Genomic DNA, 14,144 nt, shown 5'->3' on the forward strand with positions numbered 1-14,144 from the left:
GGTTAAGTCCTGTAGAATTTGAACTGCTTGGGGAAGGGGAAAAAACCCAAAACATCTGAGAAGAGTTGAGCCCTTAGTACAATAATCTTCTATTTCTCCCAAATAAATGCAGGTTTATCCATCCTTTGCTTGTAATGCCTTGTGATATGATTGCATAATCAACCAGAGTCCCTTCAAGGATGCCCATTCTTACACCTGGAAACTAAACACATCAAGAGTACACCAGGCTGTCTCCTTCTTTGTTAAAAAGAGGCTTTATACTTTAGTCTAAGCTTTTGAAAGTTTTTTGACAATTTGGTGGAAATTTATGCTGGGGAACATTTGGTCCATGATGCTCTAATGTTCCTTGCAACAACAGAAATTAATGAATTTAAAAGTGAGAAAAATGGGCATCAAGCACCATGCATTTTTTGCTCAGTATTGTTGCTGTGGTCAAGGAAAGTCCTATGAATGATGATCTAGAGCAATGCAAAATAGATAAAGAGCTGTAATTCAGAAGGCATGAGAATGTGGGTTTTTGGTAGTTGGTGGGGGTTTTCTGTTTGTGTTTGATTTTGGTTTGTTTTTAGTTTTTTTTACATATATATATATATATTTAATTATTTAACTAATTCCTCTATAAAATCTCTCAATTACAGCAGAATCCAGCTGCTCTTCCAGGAGTGTGCATTCAGATGCAGAACACACAGGCTCTAATTTAAATTATAATTGGGAAAATATTTCGCCAGCTGTGAACTGGTTTCCTTTTTGGGCTTGTAAAAGGATCCAGACAGATCTGAGGAGCTTTAGTCTGCAGTATCTCAGTTCCTTAAGGCTGAGTGTGTTTTTGACAGGCTGTAATTACAGCCTGTAGGTGTTTACTTTCGCTGGAAAATTACTGAGCACCTTTAACAGCTGGCAGCAGCAGAGTTTCTCTAGAGAAGGCAAATGAGCTACACAAGGTGCAGCAGATCAGGATGGTGGTTGCTGCTTTCTCATGTGGGGGAGCTGAGCTGTGGCTGCTTGGGGACTCTCTACAAATAGTGATGAGGTGAAACAGGGGAGGAAGGCAAGGAATGATGTGAAAGACAGAGGTTTGTTTTTTTCTTGGAAAATGAGGATTTGCAACCTCTTGGGTTGCATTTCAGAGATGGAGCCAGATGGGCCCATCAGTGCTTCTGTAGGTGGATGAGGGAAAAAGCTGTCCCCTGCATGACAAAGGGGTCGAGTTAATGCAGAACTTTGTTATCTCAGAAGCATGTGAAGTGCTGTGAAGTGCTATGAAAGAAGAATGATATGATTTGCAGACTAGAAGGAGGTTGTGAAAGTCTGAAGACAAGATGGAAACAGCAAGATGTCCCTGCTTCTCTGTAACATGAATTAATTAAGACCAATTTAGTTGTAGTTTTATGTGAGAGCTTGACAGTAATTGCAGTGGTTAGACTAAGGTGATAGCAAAGCTGTGAACCCAGTGACTAAGGATTTGAGGCAGCCATAAAATAGTCTTGAATAAAATACCCACACATAATGAAGAGTCTGGTTCCAAAATACAAGTGAGATGATTTGGTTATTTTCTGTGATGTAAAGACAAAGGCAGCAACCACCAGATAGAAAAGTAACAAGTCTTCAGCATGCCTTTTGTATTTTCTTTCTCTCAGCCATTTTGAACTGAACATCAAACACTTTTTTTTGTTCCCCTGATCAAAAGGACAGTTGTTACATTGGGATAAAGTATTTCCCAGTATTTATCCTTGTAAAGTGAAATATAGGGCTAAGTGTTGTAAAGTCTCAGAAAATTAAGTTTAGTTTCTCCTGGCACGACCTTGTCTAACAGGATGGGCATCTGTATCATGATGTTATACTGTCCTCATGAGAGAGATGCCTCGTTTTTACTGCAGGAAAGCTACTTCCAAGGTGAAAGATGTTCAATGTTGAATCATAAATTCAACAAGCCTACTCTGTCATAAGAAACAAATTCAATTTTACAGTAAAAATTGTACACTGAGTATCTGTGCTTCGAAAATGAAGATGGGCTGGTGATAAATGAGATCAGGGCAATAGATGTCAGACCCTCTAAATTGTATGGACTAGACTGCAGATGGTACCAGCCGCACACTATGAAGTGAAAGGAAATGAGAGTGTACTCACTTGTATTAATATTTGTGTGCTAAGTATCTTTTAACTTGTGTGTGTGAAACATGAAAAAGGCTCTACTTTTCCCCCTGTAATGTCCAACCCTGGCTCACAGGAGGGGCAGGATTTGCTGACCAATGCCAAAAAGTCCACCTGGCACATTTCTGTCCCTCTACAAGGAGCAGGAAGGCAGCTGCCCCTCAGACACCTCTGGGTCAGTCTGCCTCCCATGCTGACCAACCTACAGACAAGCCCTTGCACAGGCTGTGCCAAGAACCAGTTTTAACCTCCCAGTACAATGACTTACTTGTTTAACATTTTTCCCTGATGGTTTAGTCCTTAAAAGTTAAGCTCATAAGGTACATCATTTAAACATGATTTCAAACTAGAAATAATGTTTCAGTAATATCTTATTAGAACTAATAACTCACTCTATAATGAAATTTTAACTCCACCAACAGTCAAACTGAATTAATTCAAAGGAGCATAGATACTCAAACACAGAAACCTAATTATTTCACTTTCTCTTCTGTCTGTACCATGCAATAATTTCCCCTTATTAATAGAGTATATTTCAGAGGAATTAAAATTTATACACAATGAATAATCTCTTAAAATATAATTATTTCTTGGATATTTTCAGTGACAGAACTATTGAGCAAGTCTTTCCTTGGAAGATGTAGATGAAGAAATTAAACTTAAAAAGTGCTGTGTGCCATTTGTAGTAGGAAAATATTTATATTGGGTTTATAGACATTTGTTACAAATACACAGGAACAGATTTTTGCATTTAGTTTAAAAATTTTAGCATTGAGATAAATTCAGTGAAATATGTTCTTGAACTTAATATGTTGCACGGTATCCTGGACTTTTGGTAATGTTTATATTTAATGTGGTCTTCTGATTTACAGCTACCCAGAGATGTAAGAGACTGCCAAAGATCCTAAGCCTGCACTAATCAGCACAGATGATGGGTGATTTCAGAGATAAAACTCTCTTGGGAGTGACCATGTCAGTGTGCTGCTGTTGTGAATCATCTTTAAAACCTTCTTCATTGAGAGTGGAGGACATGCCCTCAATTAAGGGGTTTGGTGGTGGTGTGATTCCCACTACAGGTGGTTTGCTTAAGCCAACACTGCTGTGTTCAGCAGGTTTGAACTGAAGAGAAAGTCTGCTGGATTTCAAGATACTGCCATTAAAGGTAATTCTGAAATCCTTCCTCAAACATATACTGTCTTTAAAATGCGTTAAGAACTGCTTCCCTGTGTTTTCTGTAAAGGGTTTTCTACAGGTTTTGAAAGTTGAGAAAAATATCACCATCCCTTTCTTCCCATTAACTTGTGTTTCAAAAAGGATGGACAATAAATCCTTTCAATCTTGCTGGATAAGTAATATGAAAAGTTATTTGACCTTCTGACAAAACAGAGTTGCTCAGTGTCCACTCACAATAGTGTGTGTCTAGGCCAGTGAGGTTTCAGTCAGTGATAGTTGTTGTGTCTTACAAGCAGGAGACATTGTGATTGATGCTAACACAGAAATCAAGAGAAGAAGAAAGGCACAGTTTGTGATGACAGGGAACTTCCCATTCTTGTGTTGTACCTCTTAGAACTTCTCATAATCAGAAGTTGCTTTAACCTTGTGAGCTACAATCCAATAGCTCTAATTGTGTGTTTGACACAGAGCACACACAGCTAAGTCAGGTTGTGTTCTAAGACACTGATGAGTGGCCCAGGTATGTACAAGGGAGGAAAAAAAAAGCATTTTTATATATTTTAATTAGGCAGAATAAAATCTGGCTTAGAAGAATTTAGTCACCTGAACTGCCGTTGCTGTGAATTACTGTACAAAATTTATGACTGTCCTTAGGGGCTATATTCTAAATAAGCTGATAAAAAAAGGAAACAAAACGTGAGCATGCTTCCCGTGCATCTCTCATACCTATCCAACCAGAAGCAAAGCTCTTGGAAATGGAAAAATCCCAAGGGTCAGATTTTCAAATGACCAAGATCTCCCAGCAGTAACACACCTGTGATTTGGTGAAAACTGAAAGACCATCAGGGAGAAAAAAGATCAGAATGATCCTTGGTTATTAAGAATACATGAAATTTGTGGTGTGTCTGTATGTGTAACAGCTGAAGAATATTACAATGCTGAAAACTCATCATTGTTGGTGAATGCTTTCCTGGTATTTTGGGAAGAGTCAGAGGTTAAAAATCTTGATCTTGATCTGAATTTCCCTAACTTTCAGAAAAATCTTATAGCTCCACTATATATATATGTATATATGTGTGTGTGTGTGTATATATGCATATATAAAATTTAAAACTTTCAGCTCTATTATTTAATTTGGGTTTAAATTCTTATAGTATATATTCTCTGTGTGGCAATTTTAGATTTTGTTTAAATAAAATCAAATCAAACCGTTTATGAGGAAGGGAAAAGACATCACCTAAATTACTCTTTTGTATTTTGTTTTGTAAGTGAACAGAAATAAACATGTAAAAATAGCATGTTTCATTTTAAGGGGGAGAAAGAGGGATGAATCTAATTTCCTCAGGAAGAAAATGCTAGTTATATTACCAGACATTCAAATTATGCACACTAAAATATTTTTATACTAATTCAACTTCTTAGCAGGAAATCATCTCTATGAGTAGTTAAAGTGAACCTTCTTCAATGGGCCAGATGGGTTAACATGACAAAACAGCACAAATTGAAAATGTGTTACTTATAACTCAGCTCCCAAAATGCTGGAAATGACGAAATTCTTGAGAAAAAAAATTACTTAATGTTTTTAATTATTGTAATAAAGACTCGTTGTCCAAAGGTTATTTGTAATTGCTTTTGGTGAGTTTACTTTGTATTTTCCCCCTTTATTTGTTTTTAAATTCCTTCAGAAATGAGGCTAAAGACTTGTTCCAGTGAAGTGAAACTAAGCTAATACAAAAGTTAATGAAATTAATTAAGAGTTTTTGTTATAAATTCTAAAAGAAAAGTGCTTTGGAAATATTTTACACATTTTCAGAGGATTGTTGGATGTTTCAAAAATGCAAGAAGCTTAATGAACTGACTCAAAAGAGGCAGTTATTACATACTTTCCACCTACAAAGGACTTTCTACACCAGAGATTTTGGCATTTGCTTATTTCTTAAGATTTAAGTGTTGTGCGGATGTTCCATGCCTGTTTTGAGGGTTTTTAGCTACTTTGCCTAGCAAAGGCAAAAAGATTTGTTTCAGCAGTCACAGTGAAGGCAATGGCCGAGGGACCACTTCTGAAAAATATACCTGAACTAATTTGGTGTGTGAAGGTAATAGAATAAGAATTATAATATTGTAAAAGACTCTTTGTGACACACGTGTCTCTGAAGCCCCTGGAGGGACACTGACCCCAAAAGAAATGGAACCAGCTCCACAGTATGTTCCTGTGTGTCTCATGGTGAACTTTGTGGCATGATTTCTTTCTGTGGAAGCTCAGATAAGGGTGGGAGGCCCAGGGGTGCTGCTGACAAACAGAGGGACCTGTGAGAGCAGAGATGCCCCCAGAGCTGCTGGGTGCAGCAGGAACTGCTGGGTCTCTCCATGTGCAGAGGACGGGTCCAGAGGGTGTGTACATCCCTCTCTGTGCTCTGTTCCTGCTGCAGCTCAGAGCCAGGGCTGGGTGGCTGCCCCACTGACATTCCTGTTCCTGCTGGAGGCAGAAAGGGGCCCAGCCCAGCCTGAGAGCAGCTGTGGAATCCTGCAGAGTCCTGTTGGGAAGCAGCGTGAGGCTGGGAAAGAGCATCCTCATGAGGGCTGCTTTGGAGCAGCACAGAGAAGAAAAGGCTGTGGGGTGGCCCCAGCCATGTGTACAAGCTTTTAGAACTGTGTAATATCCATTTAAATATGAGTATTCCTATGAAAAGAAATAGCGTTCAATTCAGATTCAAGGGATGTCTGGTGCCATAATTTTGTTCAGAACCTCTTTTTTTTCCATTCCATGAATAGTAGAGTCTAATGGAGTTAGAAAAGAGTAAAAAGCTTGATTGTAATGAAAATAATTTTAATGAGTGTATCAAATGAGTGCAATTAAAATCTAGATACATAAATAATATCCTGTTATAATTAAAGAGGGTTTTTTTCTCCAGAATACACATATTAAGGGTTTTTTGTGGGTTTTTTCTATTCTGATTTTTAAGATTAATTGAAAACCTAGGTCACTCCACACTGAGAAAAGTATTAACAAGAATTTTTTTTTTTTTTTTACTAAATCTTCAGCAGTTACCCAATGGTCTTGTTTATCTTTCATAGTGCAAATTTTTTTTTTTGATTGAGTATGTCTGCACTATTTTCATTAATGCTCCACCTGTTTTGGCTGGTTAATATTCATAGCAGTAAGTCATCATTTCTTGATTGATAAGTGATTGAGCTAATTCAGTATATTTTATTTAGTTAGAGCTCCATTTTTAGGCCCAGTTGTCTATTAAAATGTGCAGGAGACTACACAGGAGAAGAGAGGGAACATGGAAATAGAAAGAAGAGATATCACTCCTTGCAGAGCCTTGTTAAAGTGGGTGGAGGATTTGTCTGGGCAGAGCCTATGGCAAGATGAAGTGTGAGCTATTGTGGATTTGTATCAGTGTCCTGGGGCCCGCCACCATGGCAGGTGACACAGTCACCCTTCTCTAGGCTCAGCTGCGTAATTTGGGACAGAGGCCATGAGGATCACATTTCTTATGTACCCCGAACCTGGAGAATTTAGTAACAGCATGAAGTAGACAGGTGAGGAAGGTTTTTGCCGGTGTACCAAATCCTACTTTCTAAACACATTACTTGAATGTGTTAATAAGTTTAACTACCTAAAAAGTTATTTTTCTGTCAAAGATCCAGATTTTGAAAGGTTATAAAACAAATTAGTGGATTGTTGGCTTATTTTTGTCTCCATGCTCTACAGTTTACTGATTGGGTAGTGTATTGATGACCATTATAAGAAGAGGATGACATTATTTTCAAAATTTCATGGAATTATAGACATGAGAAATGTAATTATTTTTTAGGTATATTAAGTTGGTAATGGACCCTCAAGTACAGGATTGCTGTCATGCATACAAGTTATATACTTTTTCACATTCATAAGTCAGTAATCATACTCTGATCTCTAGTTTTGATCTTCTGCTGAAAAAGCACTCAAGTGCTAATTTGGATTGCTAAAACTAGAGATATTTTTTTATAAGTTGCATTGACTTGAGCCAAGAAAATAATGGTTTGAAATGCTCCCAGAGCCCCACATGCCACAGCATTACAACTTCTGGTACATTACAAATGAGATAGACAAGTTTATCAGACAGTGAGTACAAGAGGTGATTGAGACAGTTCAGATTCAGAGACTGGTAAGAGGCACAAACAGAGAAAGATTTCTTTGTTTATTTGTTGGTGCATCCCATGACCAATGTGAACTGGGTGTGCAAAACAAAGACCTGAAAACTTTGCATGGGAGGCAGAAAAGCTTAGATATTAAACAGTACAGAGCTTGCTAATTTGCTGAAGGGTTGACCTATATTGACTCTCTATAGTTATTTTTATTTCAGTTCATGAAACTTCGAAGCAAATGGAAAAGGTAGAGATAGGCTGAAACTAAACTAAGGATGAGGATGCTGGATGCTAGGTGCCATGGGAGTCTGCACTGTCTAGTAAATAAATGTCTGCTCTCCGTGGGGAACTCTTAAAATGAAAGCTTCCCCTTCTATTAACACCAAAAAAAAAAAAAAAAAAGAATTGACGCACTGCTCATCCACTGTTCTGTTCTGAAGGATTTTATCCTTGAATACTCTAAAATCTCTTGAGTGCAAAAGGACTTCAGCTGGTTGCCTTTTCTAGTCCCACTGAACAACAACACCAAGTGCCTGAGGACAGCACTCCTGTGAGGAACCAGGAGATTCATGCTGTAGTATTCCCTAGCAATGTTGTGCTAAGGACCTTAGCTGGAAAACATTTCACGTACATAGCAATTCGTCATTAAAACAAGTAGAGAAAGCTAAGGTTAAATGAAAAGCATTTAAGCTCTTATCAGGATAGGCAACATATTTTTCATGTTGGAAAAGCATGTTTAGACATTGAGTAACTGATGTATTTGGTTCTCATAGTGTACTGTAAATGCAGATAAACTTGATAAGCAAAGACATGTCTGCTGAATAAGAATGCAGTTTATAATTTTTCTCCTGAGGTAATGACTACCTATTCACCCTCCCCCTCCTCAGCAGCATCTATAAGACTTCTCCTCCATTCCCACTCACAGTGACACTGCAAGTTGTTCTACTTATTATTCTTGTATTGCCAACGCTGCGCCTGTCATCTTTTATGATGTATGGCTTTACCTTAGTGGTGGTTAATCTAATGATGAACCCTGGAGGTTACAGGCACCATTTTCTCTGTTTCTAGCAGCCAGCATCACATGGTAATGAATATTTTGGGCTTTCCTCGCTCCCCTGACTATGTGCACATTTATAGAAGGGGAAAACTATAGCTATGGCTTCAAAAACAGAGAATTCTTGGCAAGGAATCTTTGGTGTCTTCTGTATCTCATTCACCAATTAGAAAATATTGGAATAAGAATGAATTAATTCAGAAGAGTGAAAAAATCCAGGGGTGGCTCCAGGACTGAAGGTCCTCAAGTGAGAAGTAAAATCAAGATCCATCACTGCAATATCTCACATAGAAGTCTATTGAACACTTTAACATTCAATCAACCCAAAACTGCATATACAAGAAGTGAAACTATTTGACTAAAGACACATGCTCTGTAAGAAGACAGGCTGAGAGAGCTGTAGTTGTTCAGCCTGGATACAAGACCCTGGGGAGACCTTAGAGCCCTTTCAATACCTAAAGGAGCTACAAGAAAGTTGGAGAGGGATTTTTTACAAGGGCAGGTAGTGACAGGACAATGGGGAATGGCTTCGAACTGAAAGAGAATAGGTTTGATTAGATATAAGGAAGAAACTCTTCCCTGTGAGAGTGGTGAGGCGCTGGCACAGGTTGACCAGAGGAGCTGTGGATCCCCCATCTTTGGGAGTGTTCAAGGCCAGGCTGGATGGAGCTCTGAGCCACTTGGTATAATGGAAGGTGTCCCTGCCCATAGCAGGGGGGTTGCAACACATGATGATCTTTAAGGTCTCCTCCAACCCAAGCTATGCTGTGATTCTACCATTAATTACTCTTTTGGCTGAATTTGGCTGGATTTTCTGCTTTTGAATATTGTCATAGGTTAGCAAGCATAGTCCCGGAAGGGATGTCCTTGCTAAGGGGTGCTTACAGCTTCCTCTGGGACCTGATAGAACCTATCAGCTGGCCAGTTTGAATATGGACAATTCTCTAAGCCACTTAAAGTTGTGACCGCCTCTGTGATACACACTTAAGAATAGACAGTCCCCTCCCCCCAAAGCTCTCTCTCTCGTTTCTGGTGCTGGCACAGGTGGCTGCGGGCCCCGTGTGGGGGCCAGTGGGCCCAGCCAGGCCCTGCTCAGGCCAGGCCACGGCCATCCTGGAGCCGACGGGCCCTGTTCCACCCGCGGAACCCCCCACAGCCCTGCTGTGGGCAGCCGGAGCGGCTCAGCTCCCCTCCCCTCTCCACTTCCATAAGCCACATTCAAGGCCTGGGTGAGATTAACCCTTTTATTGCTGTGAAGAGCTGAAAACCTGAGGGAAGAGAAAGAGGAGATGCTTAAAGCTGAAATTCTGTTGTGAAGCTATGATATATCAGAGTATCCCATTGTAATTTCATGAAGATATGGGGGGGGGAGTGTTCAACGCGTAAGCAAAAGCACCTGCGCTGAGATAGGCAGATGCTGACGCAGCTGTAATTTCATGAGAAGTTTGGACAGGGAGAGATGAACCAGATGAGGAGTTTTGCTCCAAACGGGAAAGGAGAAAACCTCAGTCCCTAGAGATGCTCCCAGAGATAGTCCTAACGATGAAGATGAGGAAGACCCTTTGCTCCCAGGGAAGGAGAAGGGCCTCTGTTTTTGTTTCTGAACGGCTCAACCTTAAAATTGTACCCCAAAAAACTTCAAGAGTGGACCCTCGAAAGCAGTTGCGGGAAAAGCTGCAAGTCGGGGGAAAGGACTCACACGCAGGCAGAGAGACTCCTCTTCCTAAATGGACTGAACAATATTTGGAAGTGGGCGGCTGTCTCGTCGTGATAATGTTTTCATAGCACGAGCAAGAAGAGACTTCTCTTTCTAAATGGACTGAACAAGGTTATTATGGAAGTGGTAAACAACATCTTAAGGGTTGTCTTTTTACATTGTCAGTGGGAGACGGGAGGAAGGTGGGGGGAGGAGGTATAATTAATTATAATCTGAAGGTGGTATAATTTTTTTTTCCCTTCTTTTAGGTCTGTTAATAAATTTCTTTATATTCTTTCAAGTTTGGTGCCTGCTTTGCATTTCTCCTAATTCTTATCTCACAGAAGATAAACAGTAATGAGTATTTTGGACCAAACCACTACAAATATGACTTTAATGCTTTCCTTTATCTCATCTATATCTGTTAAAAACTTTCTGTTCTGTAATTATACTAGATGTCTGTAAACTGTATTTCAAATATTCCAAACCATATCAAAAGTGCAAGTATCTTGAAATAGAAATTTTATAATTCTTGGATTTTAAATTTGATAAGACTACTTAGATTATATAGCAATAAATTTAATGCCAGATTAAAGTCATATGTTGGTCCAAATGCCTCACCCAGTGTTATCTGGGGAACACTTACTTGTGGTTTCTAATATCTATGGACTTAAAGAAATTTACCACTCTATATATTTTAATAAGATATTGAATATCTTATATTTAAGAATTTCCCAGTCAAGTCATGCATATTTTATAAACAGCAAAAATTAGATAGAAATAACAAAATTATTTTTTGAAGTATTTTCTCAGATTTAGCTACCAGTTCTTTCCTCTGACACTTTTTAAGACTGGTCTATTTTAGTACCTCTGTTCCTAATTGGATTTCTTGGCTGTTTTCATGTTTCCATTTCCCCCATGATCCCAGTGCAAAACAGGAAACTTTCAGGTGGAGCTTTAAGATGGGCTTTTTTTTTTTTTTTTACAACAGAGCAGGATTGTATTTAGATTAAGATTAATGGAATAAATTATCCTATTTTAATTGCATGTTATACTAAGGGGGTTTTGTTTGCAAAAATGAAATAAGGACTACAACAATGTGGTTTAAACGCTCCAGAAATCTGATTAAGACAGCAGTATATTATGCAGTTTATTTCTAATTGAATGGCTTAGAAAACCACTTCAATTCTCTAATAACCTGATCAAGGAGGTCAGGAAGCGACAAGACAGAATGTAGAGCATGTACTGAGCTGAGTAAATGGGGAATGAGCAATTTCAATTCACAGTGTTACAGTGCTGGTGTTTCCTATATTCCCATAACAAGCTCAGACAAGGAAAGTTGTAAAATCATAGTCTTTTTATGTTTACTCTACTTTATATCTCCCAAAGACCATTGGGATAGTAGGTTCAGTCAGACAAGGCAGAAGTCCCCAAATAAATCATTTATTCCTTAGCATGGAACAGAGTTCCTGTAAGAGCTGAGAAAAGAAAGGCTGCTCTAACAGCATGGGATACAATGCAGAGGTCCCTACATGTCTCTAAGGTGCACCCAGGTTTGTAGAGAACATTTTACCCCTCATCAGACAGCTACTGAAGAAGCAGACCCTGGGGTTTTTTTCTCGTCTGTAATAATCCCTTAGGCTTCCAACACCAGGAAAGCCTTTTCTTCTTCCCTGAAGTAAACATCCAGAAATCAATACTGGCTTTTATAACTCTTCATAGGAGATACTTAACCAAAATCTGTTCTGCCTTGAACCTAAGTATTTACTCTGTGTTGTGGACTACATGGAAGGAACCTCCAGAGGACTCTTTAGTTTGAATGTATTTAAAAGGAATAGATGCAATCTGACTGCAAGCAATTGATCCTCAAAACTGGGTTATAAATACTTTAATACTTCTCAGTGATATGAGCAGTATGACCTTTCCAGATTAATGTATTCTTGTCTTTGCAAACAGCCCTATTTATGGCTGACCCAATTACTTAAGAACTTATTCATCTGAGATCTAAATTTTTAGGTGGGGAAGTTTAGAGTTTTCTTTAGAGTCAGCTATGCTTCTCTATTATTTTGGACAAATATAATCAGACCTCCTGGGAACGATGTACAGCTGATTTAGATTTACAGTTAGAGCAGGGCCTCTGTTGGTGCTGGTGAAGGTAAATGATGAACAAGGCACAGGAATGAAAAGCCTGGGAGCATTTTCAGCGCTTACTGCTGGAGTTGTCTCAATCTCAGTATGTCCCAGTCTGAAAACTGGGAATAATTCAAAGTATAAGCCTCACTGGATGTCTTCTCCTGACTTACAGACCCAAGACCTAACCCAAATGCAAGAATTAGCTGGTTTTAAAGGGAGGAAGGGAGGGAGGAAACCTTCAACACTACAGCAGTGCAGGCAAGAACAGAGCCCTTAATGGCCCCACTCCAGAATCCATTCTTCCTCTCACCCTTTTGATTTTGTACTAAGGAAACCCTAGCCTCAACTCTCTCTATATATTTCTCCTGTGGTAGGAGACCACAGTGTCCCAGAAGAGACCAAGGTGTTGACACCAGAGAGACACAGCCCTCAGGACTGCTTGGAAAGGTTATCAAAGCACACTGGTGTTAAGGAAGGTGTTAAATTGCTGATTATACTAAACATTTACTGGAAAATAATCACCTCCTCTTAGCTGACACCCATTTAAAGTAGGAAGATTCCCAGTACTCTTACCTACTGTTTTCTGTATGGTTCAGTTACATTTTAGATACATTATAGGGAGGAAAGCTTTGAAAAGTATTTTCTTTTGAAACTTTATAGTGAGGCATAAATTACTTTAATAGGACTTCATATAATTCTGTTTATATTAATTCTTAATTGTCTTAAAATGTCTAAACAACCTTAACTAGTTAAAAATGTGCAGAGTGGAGACAAACTCAAAAAAACTGATGTAGATCCTCTGTATAAATTTTAGACTGAAAACATCAAAAGCCTTATATTTGTATTAGTTGTATTTTATCTAAGTTTATTCAGTTTCTTATATAAAATATAGAATAAAGCTACTGGTGCCAGGACCACATTCATGTTAAATGTAATTTCTCTGATGACAATTGCAGCTGTGTTTAGAATGTGAGTGCTGACCCCAAAGGACAATATGATCCATGTGCAAATAGACTAAAAGACACTCTAAAACAATATGCACCCCAAATACCATCGCAACAGGTTCTTGCAATGGGTCAGGCTGTGCACAGAGGGCTTTGAGATTTTTTTGCTAAAGCAATAACTGGTTCTGTCAGATACATCTTTTGACAGCCACGATGTTCCTACTTTGTCTTGATTCAGGACAGCGTTGCTGCAGTAGATACAAAACATGACAAAGGATTGTAACAAGTTGCTGGTTAAAATACTTTTAAATTTAAATTTAGTGTGGAGAGGATTAAAATTGCAAGCTAGAAATAGGAGATCAGGGCATATTTAATAACATGTCTTTAAAATCCAGCCTTATATAATGCTGGCCCGCCACAAGCTCTTTGAGAGCAGTGACATTTTAAGAAAAGCTTCTGTCCATTTCTTTTCCCATTTACCCTGCAGAATGCTTGCTTTTCCCTGTGCCCTTTTCAAGCAGACTGGCATTAATAAAATAAGGGGAAACAGTGAAAAATGCAGAGTAGAAAAAGGAAAGAAGTTTGTAAAAGTGCTAAAAAACCTTATCGCATGAGACATAGGTCCTGATGAAAAATTTCTAGCATTTGTTGCTGAGCTGCTATGGTATGAAAGTGAATATTTTACCTCAGTGCCAGGTGGAAGGCTGACACTAATTATTTAGGTATGGATTCAAATGTGGATACAACTTTATTCAACCAGATATCTCCAGGAATATTGACCATGCAGCTCACAGATATTTCATGCCCCGGCAGTACAATAAGTGGCAGGGAGAAATATTGCCTGCATTGTATTCCCCTG

General features: G+C 38.8%; 1 long non-coding RNA gene across 14 annotated transcripts in view; it reads left to right on the plus strand.

Moving 5' to 3' along the window:
- Nucleotides 1-14,144, plus strand: part of LOC125330595 — a 473,930-nt gene that overhangs the window by 427,083 nt on the left and 32,703 nt on the right. For 6 of the 14 annotated variants that reach the window (XR_007205629.1, XR_007205620.1, XR_007205628.1 and 3 more), the window contains one exon: nucleotides 3,024-5,770. This is a non-coding gene — a long non-coding RNA (uncharacterized LOC125330595). Of the gene's footprint in view, nucleotides 1-3,023; nucleotides 5,774-14,144 lie in introns of those variants that run through there. The other 8 variants (XR_007205618.1, XR_007205625.1, XR_007205624.1 and 5 more) reach the window with 4 other exon arrangements.

The sequence above is a fragment of the Corvus hawaiiensis genome, chromosome 10 (assembly GCF_020740725.1).
Source record: "Corvus hawaiiensis isolate bCorHaw1 chromosome 10, bCorHaw1.pri.cur, whole genome shotgun sequence".
In the NCBI taxonomy this organism is placed as follows: Eukaryota; Metazoa; Chordata; class Aves; order Passeriformes; family Corvidae; genus Corvus; species Corvus hawaiiensis.